Below are 19,730 nucleotides of genomic sequence, written 5' to 3'. Positions count from 1 at the left end.
CTCCCTTCACAGAAAAGGAAAGAGTTGTCTATGAATGTTGCCTTGACTCCCTCACCAGCTGGCTATTCTGTTTGTATTTATTTATTTTTATTGTTTTAATCAAAGTAATAGCTGTGTTTTAAAAATCAAATACACTAGGAGGCTTATCCCAGCTCAACTTCTCCCCAGAGGCAACTGTATTTAACTGTATTTTAAAAAAATATTTTATTTACTTGAGAGAGAGAAGCAGACTCCCTGCTGAGCAGAGAGCCCTACTCGGAGTTCGATCCCTGGACCTGGGATCATGATCTGAGCCTAAGTCAGACGCTTAACCAAATGAACCATCCAGGAGCCCCCATTTAACTGTATTTTTTTTTTAATTTTAAAAAGTAATCTCTATGACCAATGTGGGGTTTGAACTCACGACCTCGAGATCAAGAGTTTCATGCTCTATCAACTGAGCCAGCCAGGTGCCCCTAATTTTTAAACTTTTAAAATAATTTCATATGGTATGGGGCGCCTGGGTGGCTCAGTGGGTTGAGCCTCTGCCTTCGGCTCAGGTCATGATCCCAGAGTCCTGGGATCGAGCCCTGCATCGGGTTCTTTGCTCAGCGGGGAGCCTGCTTCCTCCTCTCTCTCTACCTGCCTCTCTGCCTACTTGTGATCTGTCAAATAAATAAATTAAATTAAAAATAAAATAAAAAATACTGTTAAAAAAAATTTCGTACAGTGTTTACCTCGATTTTTAAATAAGATAAATATAAATATTTATATCTATAAATCTATACAATATATAGCTCTATATATTATATAATATAAATATATAAATATATGATATAAATATAAATATATATAATATAAATATAAATATATTAATTTATATAAAAAACATCTGTTTTTAAAAGTTACGATCAATTAACTTTCTATAGTGAAATCTTGGGATTTAGTCCTCTCACCATATACCCTAATCCTTGGCCCAATGCACCAATCCTCCTATGACATTTTTACGTAAACCATTAGTGTTTACATTATTATGTGCATGTGAAATTTCTTCACAGCTGAGTCTTAATAGTGCACTATGATTACATTTTCTCTCTCATGTAACTGGAGTTACTCATTTGCCTGTTTCTTCTCCTTCTCCTTCTTTGCTTGGTTAGCTTCCCTCCCCCCACTTCTTTTCTGGAGCCCTGTCCTGCTTCAAATTGAACTAGCTGACCTCACTGTTATCCTAGAATGTTCGTTCCCTCCATCATCCTGGGGGATCCATTATTCCTTTCCCTTTCTTTTTGCTGGCACAAATCCTTCCTTTTTTCCTGAAAAAGTGTGCATTAGAGGTAAACATTTTGAGGACTTTTTTGTCTAAAACATTTGCATTTTCGCCACACACTGATTGATAGTTTGGCTGGATATCGAAATGCAGGCTGGACATAATTTTTTCCCAGAACTTTGAAAGTATTGTTCTGTTGTCTTCTAGCTTCCAGTGTCACTGATGAGATGTGTGAGGCCATTTTAATTCCTGGTTTTCCTCCCCAGGGCTTTACAGAATGCCTGGGACCTGGTAACACTCAACAAATGTTTGTTGAAGGAATGAGTAAACCCAGGCACACTGGTCACGTTCAGGATGGTTGGTGAAGCTGTAGAGCTTGACATACTGACTTAGAGCCTGTTGCTCTGCCATCATCATCACCCACCCACAGTTTCTGGGTTTTGTAAGGGGTAGGGCTCTCACCCTAATCCTATTCTGGAGGGATAGATCCAAAAGATTCTCACCACTGGGCTCCAGGGAGTTTTCAGCCTGGCTAGTGCTGGTTCCATTCATCAAGCTGCTACAGAAATCTACTACATCCAAACGTTCCTGGAGACCATTGATTGCTTGTCACCATCTTCCTATTTGCAGGGGGAGGCGGTTCAGGTCCTGTGTCTAAGGCCACTCCTACCAACTGGATCCTGACCCGTCATAGTTCCCTGCACCTGTGAGCCACCCCTGTAATAATAATCTTCAGGAGGCTTCTGCCTTGGTTCAGGCCATGACATCTCTCTCCTAGAATACTCCTACATTCTCCTAACCTATAGGCTAAGCAGTTTTGAAACAGATCCACAAATCTTTGACACTCCTCCTTCGAAAAGGTGGAGGCTAATTCCCCTCCCCGTAAGTGTAGGCTGGATTTACTGACTCACTTCTAACGAATGGAATTTGGCAGAAGTGGCTTTATGTGATTAAGTCATAAAAGCACTTTGGCCTCCCTTTTGTGCTGTCTTGGATCGCTGATTGTGATGTTAGCTGCCATGTTGTGAGTAACCCTAAGGAGAGGCCCATGTGGTGAGGTTCTGAAGCCTTCTGCCAACAACATGTGAGGCAGCCATCTTGACGAAGACGCCCAGCCTCAGTCAAGGCTTCCAACAGCTTGCAACTGCAGGAGAGACCCTAATACAGAAGTACCCGATTGGGCTGCTCCCAGATTCCCCGACATCAGAAATTGTCAGGTAATAAATGTTCGTTGTTCTGAGCTGCTAAGCTTTAGAGTAAAGGTTATGCAGCAGTAAACAGTAAATACTCCATTTTGGAAATCACCCTCCAAACCACTGCCAAAGTCATCTTTCTAAAATAAAAATCTGATCAAGTAATTAAAAAAAATTTTTAACTGAACTATAGGTGACATACAATATTAAATTAGCTTCAGGCGTACAATATAGCAATGAAACATATATTATCTACATTACAAAAAGGTCACACGATAAGTATATTGCAATATTATTGACGATACACCCTATGCTGTATTTTTTGTCCCTGTGACTTATTTACTTTAAAATGGGAAGTAGCTCTTAATCTCCATCACCCATTTTGCCCATGACCAAGTAATTTTCTTTCTTTCTTTCTTTTTTTTTTTTTTTTTAAGATTTTTATTTATTTATTTGACAGAGAGAGAGAGCACAAGCAAGGGGAACAGCACATAGAGGAAGAGGGAGAAGCAGACTCCCCACTGAGCAGGGAGCCTGATGCAGGGCTTAATCCTAGGACCCTGAGATCCAGCCCCACATCAGGGTCCCTGCTCAGTGGGGAGCCTGCTTCTCTCTCTGCCTCACCACCCTGCCCCCCATTGGGCTCTCTCTCTCACACCCTTTCTCTCAAATAAATAAAATCTTTAAAATAAATAAATTAATAGATCTATTAATTACTTAATTGAAAACCCAGTGCTGTGGCTACCCACAACTTTCAAGGTAAAGTCTTGACTCCCTGCTTAGCACTCAGGGCCTCTGTGTCGCACATGGTCTCTCTGCTCCCTCTGGAGTGGAGTTCCAGCCAAATGTCTCACCATCTTTGCTGTGGGACTACCGGTGTTTCCTTAACCAGGCCGTGCTATCTCTGGGCCCTTGTCCATGTCGTTCTCTCTGCCTGGATTAATCTACGTGTTCCTCTCCCTCTATCGAACCAGCTAACTAGCCCCCCAATAAACCGACTAACAAGAATGTCATGGGTGCTGGTAGATGGTGAGCCCTCCCGCCCTTGGGGTCTGCGGCATATGGATTCCACTTGGCACCAGTGAGCCTCACCTCCTGGGGTTTGAACAAAGATGATCGAGCCAAAGGGGGAGGGTGGGGAGGGTAGCTACTAATGAATTCCTGTTCAGAAGCCTTTTGTGACTCATCGCCCAAATAACCAGGAGATACTGGGTGGTTGGGGCGCGCTGACTCGTTGCTCTGTAATTGCTCTCAAGTCAGCTCATGTTTGTGCATCTTATTTCCATAATGCAAGCTCCGTGGCGAAAACTATTCATTTTACCCGTTCTTCTTCTGCTCTGTTCCACCCTCTCTTCCCGATCAGTGCCCTGTATTCGGGGTGTGCCTGCCCCATGGTCGCAGAGGGAGAGCTGGCTGGGGAAGGCTGGGGGCTTGCCGACTCAGGAAGGAGACCCACCCTCTCTGCTCCCCCATCCGTCACACATCACACGCAGCCTCGTACCTCCCACCGCCGCTGTCTTAGGTCGGGGTTGCCTAGCAGCCGTGTGAGGTGGGGATTCTTGCACAAGCGAGTTCTGGAGGGAGGATTCTCGGGTGAGACAGCAAGGGAGCGAGGGGAGCAGGAGAGGGCAGGGAAGATGCTTGGCGTCTGGGTGGGTTCGGCTGATGTGTCGTGTCAGCTGTTTCTTTGGGGAGCTCTGGAGTATGAGCAGCGCCACAAAATTGTCACCTCTTGAGGTGGGGAGGCTGGCCTTGTGTGTTTGGTCATTGCCGAACTAGGCTCAGCACTGGGGAACAACCAGCATTCCAGGCTGGGCTGCTCCAGTAGGCCGCGGTGGGGAGCAATTCTCAGAAGGTGTCCACGGGGAGCATCTGACACTCTCTGCTGCTGTAGGTGGGGTTGCCATCCTGGCACAAGGATCTGGGTCACTGTGCCCAGCACCTTGGATGTGCTCCTCCTGGCCTGATGCTGCCCCACTGGGTCCACAGACACCCAAGGTTCAGGCTCCCAGAAGTCCAAGGTTGGGGGTTGGCGGCCCAAACAGGCCTAGAGTTTACCCAAGGAACCCTTTATGAAAGAAGGCTTTGTAGGGGGCTGAACAGGGTCCCTCCCACATTTGCATCCCCCTGGAATACCAGAACGCGACCTTATTTGGAAACAGGGTCTGTGCAGATATAACAAGTTAAGGATCTCCAGGTATAATCATCCTAGATTTAGGATGGGCCCTAAATCCAATAGCAAGTGTCCTCATACGAAGAGAAGACACACAGAGACACACAGGAAAGAAGGCCACGTGACAAGGGTGGAGATCAGAGTCCTGTGTCTACATGGCGAGGAATGCTAGAAGCATCAGAAGCTGGAAGAGGCAAGGAAAGACAGAGCCACCCCTCCCCGCTCAATCCCTCCCTTGGGGCCTTCAGAAGGAGTATGGCTTTGCCAGCATCTTGATTTTGGACTGTCGACTTCCTTTTTTTTTTTTTTTTTAATATTTATTTATTTATTCATTTGACAGAGACAGATCGCCTAGGATCATGACCTGAGTGGAACAAAGGCAGATGCTTAGCCGGCTGAGACACCCAGTTGCCCCTGTAGGTTTTCAACTTTTTTTTATCTTCTGCATGTGTAACTTTAAAAAAAAAAAAACAAATCAACATATTTTATTTATTTATTTTTAAAGATTTTATTTATTTATTTGACAGAGAGAGAGAGACCACAAGTAGGCAGAGAGGCAGGCAGGGAGAGAGGGAAGCAGGTTCCCCACTGAGCAGAGAGCCCGATGTGGGGCTTGATCCCAGGACCCTGAGATCATGACGTGAGCCAAAGGCAGCGGCTCAACCCACTGAGCCCACCCAGGCACCCCGTCAACACATTTTAAAACAAAAAGAAAAATGTTCTGGTGCTTGAAGATAAACATGGGAAGAAGGGAAAGGAGTTACTTTACTCCTCCCTTTCCCCACGTGGCCAACCCTGGGCATTTCCCCTGGGAGGCTTTTCATCTGTTCGTGTATCTCCCTCCAGCAGCACCCAGTGCCCAACAGGACGGGATGCTAAGGGTGGCAGGTGAGCTCAGTGGTGCCCCTGGAGCCTGGAAGCCAGGAGTGGAAGAGTCCAGGCATAAGCAGTCCCGTGCGGGCCGCAGAGGCTGAAAGCTAGCCGCACAAGTCAACACACAGAGGCCGGCTGGAGGAGTTGTGTGTTCAATTTCATAGCACAAAGCCTTGCACTCGATTTTTTTCTTAATTAGCTAAATCACCAAGTGGGTGGGGGAGACAGAACCCCTTGCAGTTTCCAGGGGAGAAGAGAGGGCTGTGAACGGGCGGCAGGGAGGGCCTGGCCAAGGGTGGGAGCGGGGGCGGGTGAAGTGCTGATCCGGGAGGCTGACAGCTGAGCTGTGGCGGGGAGCTGACCAGGGTCAGGTGCGGTGCTGGGTCGTGGGAACGGGGCGTCCCGCGCCTCCTGGGCACCAGCTCTCTAAGCGACACATGTTAATGTAATATGTTGACGTGAGGGTTTCTAAGACCAAGATGAAAAATCATTGGGAGCAGAGCTTCCCCAACTCTCTGTGGTCAAGGACCAATTGTTTTCTTAATGTCTAGTCCATGATGGGCCATTTCTTTTGTGAAATATAACACAAGAGAATTGCTGGAAAAAAGGAAATGAACAAAGGACATAACATACAAGCCAAAAAAAAAGAATTTTTTTTATTAGATTCAAGGGACATAAAACAATTCTGTCGAGTTGCCATGAAAGGATTTAAATGCTTGGGGACAATTGCAATACTTACCCGGATCTGAGCACGCAGCTTGCACAGGGGGCCCAAGCCCACTTTGAGTTGCCCTGCTCCAGAGGGAGCCTCGGGGAGCAAGACGGTGAGAGCTTCAAAGAGGATGGCCAAAGACTGAGGCCTTGAGGGCAGTGTCCCAACCACCCCCTCCTGGGCTCCCACATCCTGGTCTGGGACACTCCTGGGAGGAGAAGGCCCTGGGGAAGCAGGCAGGCCAGGCTGGGATCAGTGATGTCCTGGCATGTTCATTCATCAGAAGGCCTAGATAATTGTGTTATTTAAGTGTTTGTTCAACATTTGTTTGGAGGAGAGGCTGGGCTCTGCCTGGGGTGCAGAGTTGCAGGAGGGGAGGCTGTGGGAGGCTTTGGTTTCTCCCTGACTCCGCTGGGCAGTGTGGCTCTGCTCCCCGTGGCTGACCCCCTCTTTCCCCACAAACCCCCTGCCAGCGACAGGACCATCCTCTTTGGAAGGAGGCTCAGGAAAGAGCCCTGGATGGAGAATGTTCCTGGGCGGCAGTCCCTCCCCACCCCTGCAGGCAGTTTGTCGCATTGCTTCCATGGGCCCCGAGGAAGGTCTCCAGCCCTTCCCAGAGAGGTGCTGGAGAATTGGGCTCACTCAGTCCTGTTAGGACTGGCCATATTTTAGCAGCCAGTGTGGGATCCTCCTCCTGGCTTAGTATCTGGACAGCTGCCCGGCAGGCCTCCTTTAATTAGCTCTGTGAGGGAGCAGGTTATTAACCTGTTTCCCTGCTGCGATGGGACAAGGATAATTAGAATAAAAATAGCCACCCTCTCTTAGCCGGCTGCCGGTCTCAGCACCTCACGTGCACGCTCTCCTCTCAGTCTCACAGCCCCGGGACGGGACGGGGTGTGTGGACCATGCCCCCATTTTGCAGATTAGCAAAATGTGGCCCAACATTTTAAGCAAGCTGGCTGGGGTCGCACAGGTAGAGCTGGGAGAGGTAGGGAGAGCCAGGTCTGTCCTGCTCTGGGCCCACGTTCTGTACCAGGGCATGGGGGCTTTGAACGAGCGGTGGGGAAGAAGAGCCCAAAGTGAGATCTAGGAGTTTGTCTGGAAGGAGCCGGGCCAGTGGGGGTACAGAAAGCTGAGCTGCAAGGTAGCTGGGGTGGGTCGGGTCCATCTGGGCTCTGGGGAGGGGCAGGGCCCGGAGCAACCGTCATCCTCTCCATCCCCATGGATGGAGTGTAGGGGGTGGGGTGGGAGCAGGCAGCCGCAGCTCTCCTGCCATTGTTCGAGCTCAAGCTCTGGGCTGAAGGGATGCTGGCGGGTGCCCATTGCTGGGCCTGGCTTCTGCAGGCGCTTTCCACTCAGCCCTCTCCCGGGGCTACATGGTGCCAGGCAGGCGCCCGCCAGTGGTTTTACCCTAGGACACTCCGCAATTGTCTCGCAGCAAGACAGTGAATCCACTTGGGGCTTTCACATTTTTTTAAAGGTTAAAAAAAAGGAAATGATTTGGGGGATATGACCGGGCAAGACTAATGACCCTTTCCTTTGCGCCCTTTCCCAGGAAGACCCCGGAAAGAGAAGGTCTTCAGATCAGAGGGAAAGAAGGCAGCTGCTGTGAGACAGCTACCATCTGGGCTGGATGCGGGGTGGGGAACTCTGCCTAGACCATGTCACCTCTTCCTAGCGGCACTGAATCCTTAGCAGGGCAGACATGAGAAGCCCCACTTAGGTCTGGATCAAGAGTAGAGGGACGGGTGCTCTGCCTCCCGGCTGTAGCTCTGGGAGGTCCGCCAGCCCCAGAGATATAGTGACGGCCGCATGGGGTCCTTGGTTGTCCTCACCCGGAGTCCCTACCCTCCCCCCATGAGATGCACCCCAAGGCTTTTCTGCACAATTGAGGATTGTACAAAGGTGAGGCTAAGGGCTGGAGGGCCCTGATGAGGGAGGCAGACCACGAAGATGGAGGGTGAGCCCACACGGGGCGGATCCACACTGAGCCACGAGCCCCAAAACACCGACCCTGGACAATCAGCCCCAGAGAGGAGGAGGATAAGGAGTATTGGAGTTTAAACAAGAAGCAACTTAGAGATTATTGCAGTGACTAAGTTTATCTGAAAGTTATCAGATTAAATGTTATCTGAGATAATATGGGGCCAAATGCAGCTTATGATAAAAATAAGCTGAATAATGAGAAAAAGAAAACTCACATGTTTACATGTCAAAGCATGAGGAATGTAGAATGACGTCCCTGGAAGACTGAGGCCGGCCTTCTCCACGGATCCTCGAGGCTGAGCTCCCGCTCAGCCCCAGGACAACCGCTCTGGATCTCCTGAAGCCAAGGGAACTTCTGAGGGTCTAAGCTAAGGGTTCCCCTGTGATTCTTTCCGGCAAGATGTAGGGGAGGCTTTCTCGCCCCCAGGGGAAGGAGAGAGTGACAATCCCACAGGGGGACGCCGCAGTAAATCTGTCCCTCAGGAACTCACACGTCATGGCAGCCCCTGGGGAGAGACCTAACGAACCACTGCGTTTCAGAACCTTGCTGGACTCCACGTGAGCTCGATCCTCACAGATCACGGATGTCGCAGACAACGTAAAGGTTATGAAGCAAAATCAACAAACGCCACAGGGGAACCCACCACCTCACTTGAGGACTGCGCCCCGCATCTACTCCTCACCGCAACCTGTGAGATCCCATTTCACAGATGGAGAAACAGAGGCTCAGTCAGGTCGAGGTCACAGGAAACAGTGAGTGGCTGAGTCAGGATTTACCCCCTGTTATTCTGTGCCCTTCCTGCCCCCTTAGCTCTCTCACGAGGGGTCCGAGTTCCCTGCCCAGGCCCTCTGTGCCCTCATCTTCTGGAGGACTGTAGGCTCCCTGCCGCCCAGGTGTCTGCATCCCGCTGCATCACAGAGCTTGAACGGAGCCTCCCCCCACCATGCTGAGCTGAGTCACCCCAGCCTCTGGGCACCCCCTGGCGTCAGGACAGCAGAGGAGCCCGCAAGGTCTCACTCGGCACCCCCTCAGCAGCCACATGGGGACGCCTTGACTGCCCAGATTTGAGAACACCCGGTTTATCAGGTGTTTCCAGGCTGAACACAAAGCAGCTGCTGGCCACAGAGAAAGGAAGGCTGGGCTTGGATGATCCGTTGGTGGGAGACCTGGCCAGGTACCCGGAAGCTAAAGGCTGGTCCCTGTCATTTGATTTCTTTCATCTCCTCCCTCACTCCATGTAAATGGCAAGCCAGGGGCTCAGTTCCCAGAGAGGGAGGGAAGTGTGGTTCCCAGAGAGGGAGGGAAGTGTCGCGCTTACCTTCCCAAGGGACCTGTTCTAAAGGGTTAGGTGGGGAGGGAGTTCAGATCTGCCTACGGCTCAGGTCAAGGTTCCAGGGTCCTGGGATTCAGCCCCACATTGGACTCCCTGTTCACTGGGGCCGGCTTCTCCCCTTCCCTCTGCTTCTCCCTCTGCTTGTGCTCTCTCACTCTCTGTCAAATAAATAAATAAAATCTTAAAAATAAATAAATAAATGGAGTGCGCGGGGGCTCTCTTACCCTTGGCTCCCCTGGTTAACATTTAACTGGCACAGCATTGAAATGTTTGCCACCCCCCCAACTCCAAACCCTCCCACTACTGTCCCAGTCACTCCCCCTGGGAACCTGAGGAACTCTCCCAGATCCCACAACTACAGAGACATCTCTGGGGCCTCCAGGACCCTGACCCCGTGCCAAGGACAATGCCCCATTCTTACTACTGAGACTGTGCCCTTGGGGTCATTAAAATGTTTGAATATCACCCCTGGTGGGACCTATTATCTCAGTATTGAGACAACACCATTTTGAGGAAAGTTAGGGACTCTGACTTTAAGCTCTGTCACCGGTGAACAATGTGACCTTGGACACACAGTCTTTCTCCTCTTTGGGTCTCAGTTTCTTAATCTGAAAAATGAGGGCCCTGGATCAGGGGAGCTCTGAAGGCTTTGATAGAACCCTGGGATTCCGCCTTCTCCCCAAAACCAGTGTGTACGTGTGTGGGGGGTGGCGAATCCCCGCTTTCCTTGCCACAGAGCCTCATCTCCAAGAGGGACAAGACCCACTGCCTTCCGTACCTTCAGACTTTCAAAGGAGGTGACCCCTGGTTTGATGGTCCCTGAGCCCCTTTCTATGTCCCATCCCCATCCCCGCCGGGCCAGTTCACAACCGCAAGCGCCTCAGATCTTCTGTCTGCTTTGAGGGCTTCCCCAGGCAGAGCCACAGAGCCTGGCGGGACTGCTTCCCCCTAAGCAGCCCCCCTTCCTCACTGTCACCTACCTTCTCCCCCAGCCCCTGTCCCAGGCTCAGCCCCACCAGATCCCAGCTGGGGAGCCCCCCATAAGCACAAAGACCAGAGGCTCCCAGAATGCAGTTCTGATGAAGGTGGACTGGAGGGACATGACCAACTACGAAGGAGTGCTGGTGTGTGGCAGTGGGAGGGGAAGTCTGGAGGGGGGAGATGGCCCCTTCCCCCACCCTCCTGAGCAGGCTGTCCTGGGGTGTTGGCAGAGACCGAACTCCTAGCTCCCCTCTTCCCTGAGACCCAGGCAAGCCAGGTGGTCCTGCCTTCACTTTTCTATCAGAATCTCCAAGTCCCACAGGCCAGGAGACAGTGGGTTTTCTCATGGGAAGACATGGTAAATTATGTCTGTGCCATGTCCGGGGAGGGGATCTATGATTTGCACTCAGAGGGAAAGGGAGCCCTAACAGAAGAATCCCTGTAGATGCGGGAGCTTTCCCCACTCAAAGGGAACACCCCCCCCCCCCCGCGCCCCGCCGGGGCCCCAGGATGGAGGGGGAAGGGATTATTCCTGCACTTTTAACAGGCTTCCCTTCCCCTCTGATTCTGATGCACACCGTGGGTTGAGAACTTTGGAGAGTGAACACGTGCTCTAATAAGCTTTCTAACCTTCTCCCCTAGGACATCCAGATGGAGCTCTGTCTTTGCAGCTATGGTCTGAAATTCTCTAGCCCTGCAGAGTCCCCGGAGCCTGTTACCTCCTGCTTCCCTCTCAGCTCAGGGTGGACCCCACATGCTCAGCAACGCTGCATGCAAACTGTGGCCTCCTTGTCCCAGAACTCGGTCTGAGGGGGCAGCCCAGGCCAGCTCCTCCCAGTCCCATCCTCAGAGGGTCGTGCCTTCCGAACTACAACCTCACAGCACTCTTCTTCTCTTGAAGAAGAGAAGCCAGAGGGCTGGCTTCACATCGACGTGCCTTTGAAAGCCTGATCTGGTGTTCTTCCATGGATGATCAGAAGCGGCCTCGAGGAAGTATTCCTAACCCTGGTGGCATGCACCCCTGGGACGTCCGAGGACGGTCTACGGAGGGTCAGCAGACCCCCTGAAATTGTATGCAAAATTGGGGGAGGGTGTATTTTCCTGGGGTAAATACCCAGTTTCCATCAGATTCTCAAAAGCTTCTGTGTCCCAGAACATACTAAGAAACGTGTTAAGGACAGGGACTTTCTCTTGGACAATCCTGTGCACCCCGAGGTGCCCCTCACCGTGGAGCTCCCCATAGGACACATGTGATCATGATGTTAGCTGGGTTTGTTTCTGGAGGGGTGATGGTCTCCACCTTCTAGATGCGCTGACATGGGAAGGGCCATCACGATGGTAAGAAGAGAGTAGTCCCTTCTCTTTTTGAAATATCTCTAAGTCATCTTGGGGAGTAAGCACACCAGACCCGGGCTTCCCCCTGAGACGGAAAGTATGGGGAGTGGGTGGACGAGAAAGAGGTCCCTGGGCAGGTCTCCCATTTAATTCATGGAAAGAAGGAGCAATCTGCCAGGTTTACAGCTCATGTTGTGCTCTGCACTGGGTTTTCACTCCCCACAACAGTGGATGCCATCCTTGTCTCTAGAAGCTGCTACGTGGGGAAAGACATAGTACAAGGGAGAGACAGAAACATGGACAGAGAGGGGGAGGGGGGCATCGTCACGTGGTCTTTCACACGGGTCGTGTTGGAGATGAGGGATGAAGATGAAACGTTTTAGATGCTGAAGGATTAGGGACTAGAGCCCTGGTGGGGAAGGAAAGATGGAAGTGTGAGTCCGGGGCAGAGGGCGGGACTTGGAGGCTTGGAGCAGGGCTGAGCTGTGGGAGTGTAGCAGGGTCCCAGCCTCAGTCCAAGACGTGCCTGTGCAGGAAGGCCTTCTAGAAATGTGTTTGCAGGAGCAGCGGAGGGGTGTGTGGGATCCAACTCATCTCCAGGGAGAGGGTTGGGCCCCAGATGCTAGAACCTAGAGGCGTCCAGGGGTAGGGGTAATTCTGGGCGCCACGAGGGGCATGACAAGTGACAAGGATTCTCCTCACATTTGAGTCATGCGGAAATCTGAAGCAGACATGGAGCGGGTGTGGAAAATTACCACGGGAAGCATTCTCTTATTAAAAATGGTTGCGTCCCTGGGAGCAGAAGCAGCCCTGTTTTGGGGGGTTTTTACAGAGTGAGACGCAGCAAGGAGAGAGATTCTCCCCTCTGCAACCGGGTGTGTGGACAGCAGCACGACTGTCACTGACAGAGGGGCAGTGTCCCTAAGAATAGGGACAGAACAGAGTTAACCCACAGGTGCCATATGGTGATGAAATGGCCGGGTCTGCAAATGCATGCAGGATGCCTGGAAGTTTCCAGAAGTTGTTGATAAGACTTGGGGCACTTTGCAGAGGCCTTGGGTCCTGCATTAGTGACTAGAGGTGAGTATCAGGAAGACCAGGGCCTAGGTGGGAGGGGTCACCAGGTCCGTGTGTGTGTGTGTGTGTGTGTGTGTGTGTGTGTGTGTGTGTGAGAGAGAGAGAGAGAGATCAGATGAGTAGAGGTCATGGCTGGAGGTCTGGGGCCAAGGGTCAGGCCTCAGGCAGAAACAGAGGCCAAACCAGGAGACAAACACAATTAGGGGATGGATCAGCTTAGGGGAAACTGAGTCAGGGAGCTGGTTGTGGTTTGTGAGAAGCAGGTGGGGTGGGGGTGGTGGAGGTCAGAGGGCCAGGCCAGGGCCGCGGTCGCTGAGGATGGTCTGGTCAGGCAGGAAGAGCCAGCCGGGTTGTCTTCTGGGGTAAGCAGAGGACTGTGTTTTGTGCTCAGACCCTCAAAAGCTCTGGGAGATGGGGGCTCATCCAGAGGACCCCTTTTAAAATGAAAGGAGATGATGAATGAAGATCTGTGTTCTGCAGCTCTTGCAGAAATGATAGACCCAGGGATGAGTCCGGTAACCTTTAGATTCTTTCAACAATGGAAGGAGCTCGAATCAGGCCTCCAGGGAGGGAAAGGGGGATGCCACTGTGTTGGTGGCCAGAGCTGCATCAGGGCCCGGGGAGCTCTTGCAAGGACAGGTTCAGATCCTCTGTGGCTTGATAACGCCAAGTCGGAGAAGCAGGCCTGGAGTAGGTGCTGGGCCGTTGGAACGTGGGGGAGGCTCCTGGGTTGGGGGGCAGAGTTCTGCCACAGAAATCACCACGGAAAGGGGCAGGACCTGTTGACTGAGGACTTCTCTGCAGCCAGACCCCTTCCCCATCATCCTTATTGAGGTCTGGGTTCACAGGACCCCCAGCAGGGGGCTGTTAGCTCTCCCCTTACAGGTAGGGGTGTCAAGTGTTTGGCCCAAGGCCCTGAGGCCAGTAAGTGGCAAAACTGAGATCTGAGTCCAGAACTCTCCTTGGCCCTGCCCAGGGAGGCCCCCCAAGAAGCAGGCAGCAGGAGCCTTGCTCTACACAGACACTAAGCTGTCAACCTCACCCCGCATGTTGGGGGCTTCAACTTCCGTGTCTGCAAACACCTGGTCCCCAGGGAACCACAGTGCCAGCCTGAGCCCGGAGAAGGAAAGGGAAAGGAGGTGGAGACCTGCGTGTGGTTGTGAGTCTTGGGACCCAGGTCCACGGCAGGAAAGACTGCCCGGGACACAGGTCTGAAATGGGAAAGTTCACCTCCCCTTCTGCCCATCCTTCCTCCCTTACAAAAGCAAGTCTTCACTGCCAATGTCACTGAAGACCTCCCTGGTCCTTTTCTCGGGCTTTTACTTGAGGCTGGCCCAGCACAAGCTTCCCACAAGTGTGAAGGATGAAAGCCTGATGTGAGGCCCGCCCCTCTTTGGCCCTCTCCAGGCCTCCCAGGACAGTTTGCATTTTCATGGGAGGGGATTAGCAGCCTGCGATCTGGGGGCAATGCCAAGGAGGGAGTCTCCAGTGGCCCAGATCTCAGCCTCAGGGACAGAAGGTGGGGGTGTTGAGACAGGCGCTGCCCGGGCTCCTGGCTCCTGCCTAGCCTGGCCAGTGTGTGCCAGGGAGGGCAGACTTCCCTGGGCCTGGCTTCCGAGAGCCAGGCCAGCCTCCAGGCTGGGCTCCAGGCAGATCCCCGAATCTCCTTCATTCCCCCCACAACACACCCAGGGTTGGGCCCCCTCTCCACCCTCTTCTGGGGAGCCTGGATTCTCCCCAGCCCTGGCCCGGGACCCAGGGCCACTCCCCCTCCCGCCAGCTCTTTCCCGGCACCGGCTGACCCTGGACCAGCTGTGAGGGAGGTGGGGAGGCTGCTGGAGCTGCTAGCCAGCCTCTGGGAGGTGGAAACCTACAGTCTGCCTGGACCAAGCAGGCAGGGCTCAGGCTGGGGGCGGGGGGAGGGGCAGGGCGAGCAGGCCCCCCCAGCATTCCGGAGGAATTTCTGAATTACTTACTGGCTGGAGACCAGAGGCTGGAGCAGGCCTGGGCTGGCCCTGCTGGCTGAAGACCTCCAGCAGCCTCTCTCCTGGCTCTCAGGCCTGACTGCCTCCCGCCTCCTCCCTCCACTCCCTTCTGCCTTCGCCTCCTGCAATGGCGTGTTCCAGCGGAGGGATTTACCCAGGTGCCCCATGACCCCATTTCTGGAAGAGGCAGCCGGGGCTCAAAGAGGAGGAACTGGTCTTCCCCTGGCCCCTGCCCTTCTTTCTTCTTGGCCTTTTGGGCAACCTGTTGAAGTCAGGGCTGCTCTTGATCTCCCCGCTCTTCTGAAAACATACTCCATCTGTCCAAGAGACTAGGCCGCTCCAGTTTCTGCGTCTTCATTGAGTTGTTGGGGAGTGGATGGTGGGCTGGCTGTCCCCACACTGCTCCCGTTCGGTCTCCCAGACAGGGAGGCCCTTCGTGTGCAAATGTCTTCTCCCCCAGACAGGACTGGCTGCATAATTTGCAGGTCCCTTTGTCAAAAAAGTGAGCAAAGATTTTAAGACGGTGACAAGGACCATGAAACCAAGCCCCACGCCCTTTTGAGTACAGGGCCCCATGTGACCGCACACATTGTACCCATAAAACCAGCCCTCCTCCCAGAATACTCTTGGCCCTCCTTGGCTCTCCCCAGCTCCCTCCTGGACCAGGGCCTGTCGGTGGCTGGAAAGCAGGTCCGAGCAGACATCCACCCACTCTGCCCCTTTATAGCTTACGCTGTCCTTAGTGGCGGTGTATGAGGTCCCACACTCATGTTTCTCCCGGGGAAACTGAGGCAGCCAGTAGACTGGGGCCTCATGGGCCCATGCAGTGCCGCCCATCTCAGACAGGAGGGGAGGGCTTGGCAGCGACGGCTGGGCCCAGGGGCTCCCCTTAGCTGCCCGTATAGCATGCCAGCCCCAGAGCTCTGGGTGGGGGCGAGGTCAGGTGTCCCAGTGCTTGCCCTGGCCTTCTGTCCCCCATGAGTGGCATCCCCCCTGAGCGGCAGGAGTTGGGGGAGAGGGTGCCGCTCTGGCAGCTCCAGACCAGGCCCCCATGCAGCCCAGCTGGATTGCTTTGTCCTTTGTCACCACTTCACAGAGGCTGACCAGCTGCCACCTGGCAGGGTCCTGGCCTTGGGGTCATGGAGTCCCCCAAGCCAGAGGAACAGTGGGCCTGGGGTCCAGGATTGTACTCACTCAGGAGTTTTGTTTCGACTCCAGTAGCCGAAGCTCAGCTGAGGTCAGGGAGAGCAGGCGGGTCCTGCCCAGGGACAGCTGTCCCCGTCCAGCTGCACGGAAACGCCAGGCCGGAGGGGAGGAGGGCCTGAAAGGAACAGAAACTGGCGCTGCTCTGCCCTGGCAGGCCCCTAGGGCACAAGCCGTGCAAGACCCTTCTTTCTCTGTAGCCTCATCCCCAGGCTTCCAGGCCGGCCGTGAGCCTCCTGATGGGGACAGCTGCCACCCCCCTGTGAGGAAGCACTTGGTCAGGGCCTGGCCAGGACATTCGTGGCCTATGGGCCGTGTCCCATTTCTTCTCACAAAAGCCACAGAGGTGGGTCCTATTGTTCCAATAACAAGAGTCTGATGAGCTGAGTGACTGCTACTGTCCCCACGGCAGCCACCTCGTCCCTGGACACTCCTCCTTGGTGGAAGTCCTTACCGCAGCCCGGCTTGGGTGGCTCTCTGCTCCTGTGTGCCTCCCTGATTGAGGTTTAAGCTCCATGTCACTGAGCGGAGCTGCCGTTTGAATTCACATCTGGTCGGTCGTCGCGCTGGTGGTGCCACACACAGTGCCTGGCATACAGTGGGACCTCCACAGAGGATGAGGGGGCAGGAGGTGGCCGAGCAAGCATTCCAGCACAGGCCAGCCTGACACAAAGCCTCTGCCCCCACCACTGGACTGCACCAGCTCCTCACCCGAGGCCCCCTGACATACTCCTGCCAGGCTAATGTGGGTCAAGCTTGGGACAAGGAGGAAAAGGCCTTGTCACCCTCTCAGTTCCCAGTCTGGGGTCCTTAGCACTGAGGTTTCAGGGGACAGCCCACTGGGCCAGTTGGCTCCTGGCTGACTTCTTGCCCCTCCCTCCCCACCCAGCTCTCAGGAAACCCAGCAGCCGGGGTGCTGAGAGCCGGGATCCCCTCACTCTGTCTTCCATTCTTTCAACGTATCCATCAGATATCTCTGAGTCCAGATATACTCTGTCCCAGGCATGTTGCTAAGCCTGGAGATCACAGATGGGCACACAGTCCCAGATTCAAGGGGCTCCTAGTTCTGTAGGGGAGGGACACCAGTGATAGTGGGGACAGGAAGCATGGGAAGGGTGGCCTGAGACTCCTGGGATGTCTTGGTTCAAGTAACAAAATTCAACTCAAAGAAGCCTGGGCAGAAAGACATTTACTGGTTCACTTCCCAGGGCGGGCGTGCGGCAGGGTTGCCTAGCAACTTAAAGATGTCATTGAAGTCAGGCTCATCCCTGTCTTTCCGCCCTGCTATCCTCAGCATTTTTGGTGACGCCACCTCCTGCCCACGTGACAGACACTGCAACCTCCTACAGTCATGCCCAGAAACGGAGTGGGGCGGGGTGAGGGACAGAGTCTCCCTGTGCCTATTTCCTTTTATCCAGGAGGAAGGATTTTCCCACAACCCTGTAGCGGCCTGCCCTTCGCATCTCGCAGCCCAGCTGGGTCACGGGGGCATGACTAGCTGCAAGGGAGGCTGGGAGAGCGCGGGGCCAGAAAGCTAAGCTGGCAGTAGGTCTGTGGTTGTGAGGACCCGCTTCCTGGTGTGCAGGTGGCCGTCTTCTCTGTCCTCCCATGGGGGAGGGGCAAGGGAGCCCACTCTCTGGGGCTTCCTTTAGAAGGGCTTTATTCCCACGCATGAGGGCTCTACCTCATGACCTAATCATTCCCAAAGGCCCTAAGGGTTTCCTTGAGGGTTCGGATTGAAACGCACGGATTTTGGGGCGGGACACAAACATTCCCCCACGGCAGGGCTCCTGTGTGCATCGCGTGTCTGGCAGCTCCTTGGTCTCTACCTGCTCGATGCACCCTTCCCCAGGCTGTGACAACCGAAAACCATCTCCAGACGTGGCCAAATGTCCTTTCGGGGATGTAGGATCACCCCCGTTGAGAACTACGGATCTAGTCTTCAAGCCACGCTGAGGAGACAGGGAAGGTTTGCCCTGACTGAGCCGTGGAGAAGGACGGCTTACCTGGCTGAGGAAGGTAAAGAGCCCCTCCCTCCTCCTCACACATGTCAGGCTTCCAGCAAACAGGGAGGGCTAATCCCTCACATTTGTGTACAGCTTTATAGTTCGAAACGCGCTCTTGTTGATTTAATCTTACTTATTCCTCATCACAGTCCCGAGGAGTAAGCGCTCGCCCCTCACTTGCGGGTAAGGAAACTGAGGCTCAGAGAAGCTATGGATGGTGGCACAAAGGTCTGACCCAGCGGTTCTCCCCACTGCTCTGGGTGCTTCTGAGATGGTACAGGCAACGGCGTTGCTACGCGACTGATGACGGTCACTGTGGCGGGGGCCACTTTCCAGTGATGTGGGCACAGAGCCGGAGGGAGGGGTCCTGGGCAGCTGTGGCAGCCTTAGAGACCGTGAGGTCTACGACTTTTGCCACAGATCCCGTCCCAGCCTGACAGCCCACAGTCCTGTTGGCCTGCTGGTGTGACAGCAGGGAGCTAAGACTCCTGAGGGGCCCGGACAGTTAAGCCATTGAGGACCCTCTCCTGTCCCTCTCTTCCCTAGTGGCTCTTGCCCTCGGCCTGCCTGAGCTCTCTTTGTCCTGCTCACCCACCCACACTGTTCTTGGGAGAGGCCTTGGGGTGAGTCTTTTGGGCTTGACCATTTTGCTCAAGCACCCTGTGGGTCCTGCGCTCTAGGGACCTCCTTTCTCCTGGCGGGGGTAGCCTCCCACAGTGCCCCATGCCGGTTCTGCTCTCCCTCTCTTCTCTGTCCACGCTAAGACCCGCAGGGGCCTCCGCTGTTCTCCGGCCATTAAACGCCATCTCTCTGACACGCAGGCCTCCCAACACACTCCCATTCTTGGATTCTGAAGGCCCGCGTGACTCCCCCTACAACAGCTTATAAATACCCCTGAATAGGGGCGCCTGGGTGGCTTAGTGAGTTAAGCTGCTGCCTTCGGCTCGGGTCATGATCTCAGGGTCCTGGGATCGAGTCCTGCATTGGGCTCTCTGCTCAGTGGGGAGCCTGCTTCCTCCTCTCTCTCTCTCTGCCTGCCTGCCTACTTGTGATCTCTGTCTGTCAAATAAATGAATAAAAAAAATCTTTAGGGGCACCTGGGTGGCTCAGTGGGTTAAAGCCTCTGCCTTCAGCTCAGGTCATGATCCCAGGGCCCTGGGATCAAGCCCCACATCAGGCTCTCTGCTCAGCGGGGAGCCTGCTTCCCTCTCTCTCTATCTCTGCCTACCTCTCTGCCTACTTGTGATCTCTCTCTGTCAAATAAATAAATAAAAATCTTAAAAAAAAATCTTTAAATAAAACCCAAAACACCCCTGAATAAATTCTGGATTTTCTCTCCATCCCCAACACCCAAATCTGCTCCATCAGAGGCTTTCCTGTGTCAGCGATGAAGACTTTATTCTTCCAAGTGTTTGGGCCCCAAACCTTGGGGTATCGATTTCTCGCACAGTCCATATCCTCTCCGTTGGGGAATCTTGTTGGCACCCCCTTTAAATACAACCGGGGTCTGGCACCCGATCACCTCCACAGCTTCCCCCTTCAGCTCTTGCCAGTATGATTTTAATGGCCTCCCTAGTGACTCTCTTGATTCTACTTTTGAGTCCCTAAAGTCAAGCTTCACCCATC

Source organism: Lontra canadensis, unplaced genomic scaffold (genome assembly GCF_010015895.1).
Source record: "Lontra canadensis isolate GAN:19392208 unplaced genomic scaffold, GSC_riverotter_1.0 scaffold173, whole genome shotgun sequence".
Lineage (NCBI taxonomy): Eukaryota > Metazoa > Chordata > Mammalia > Carnivora > Mustelidae > Lontra > Lontra canadensis.
Note: the sequence above shows the minus strand (reverse complement) of the source record.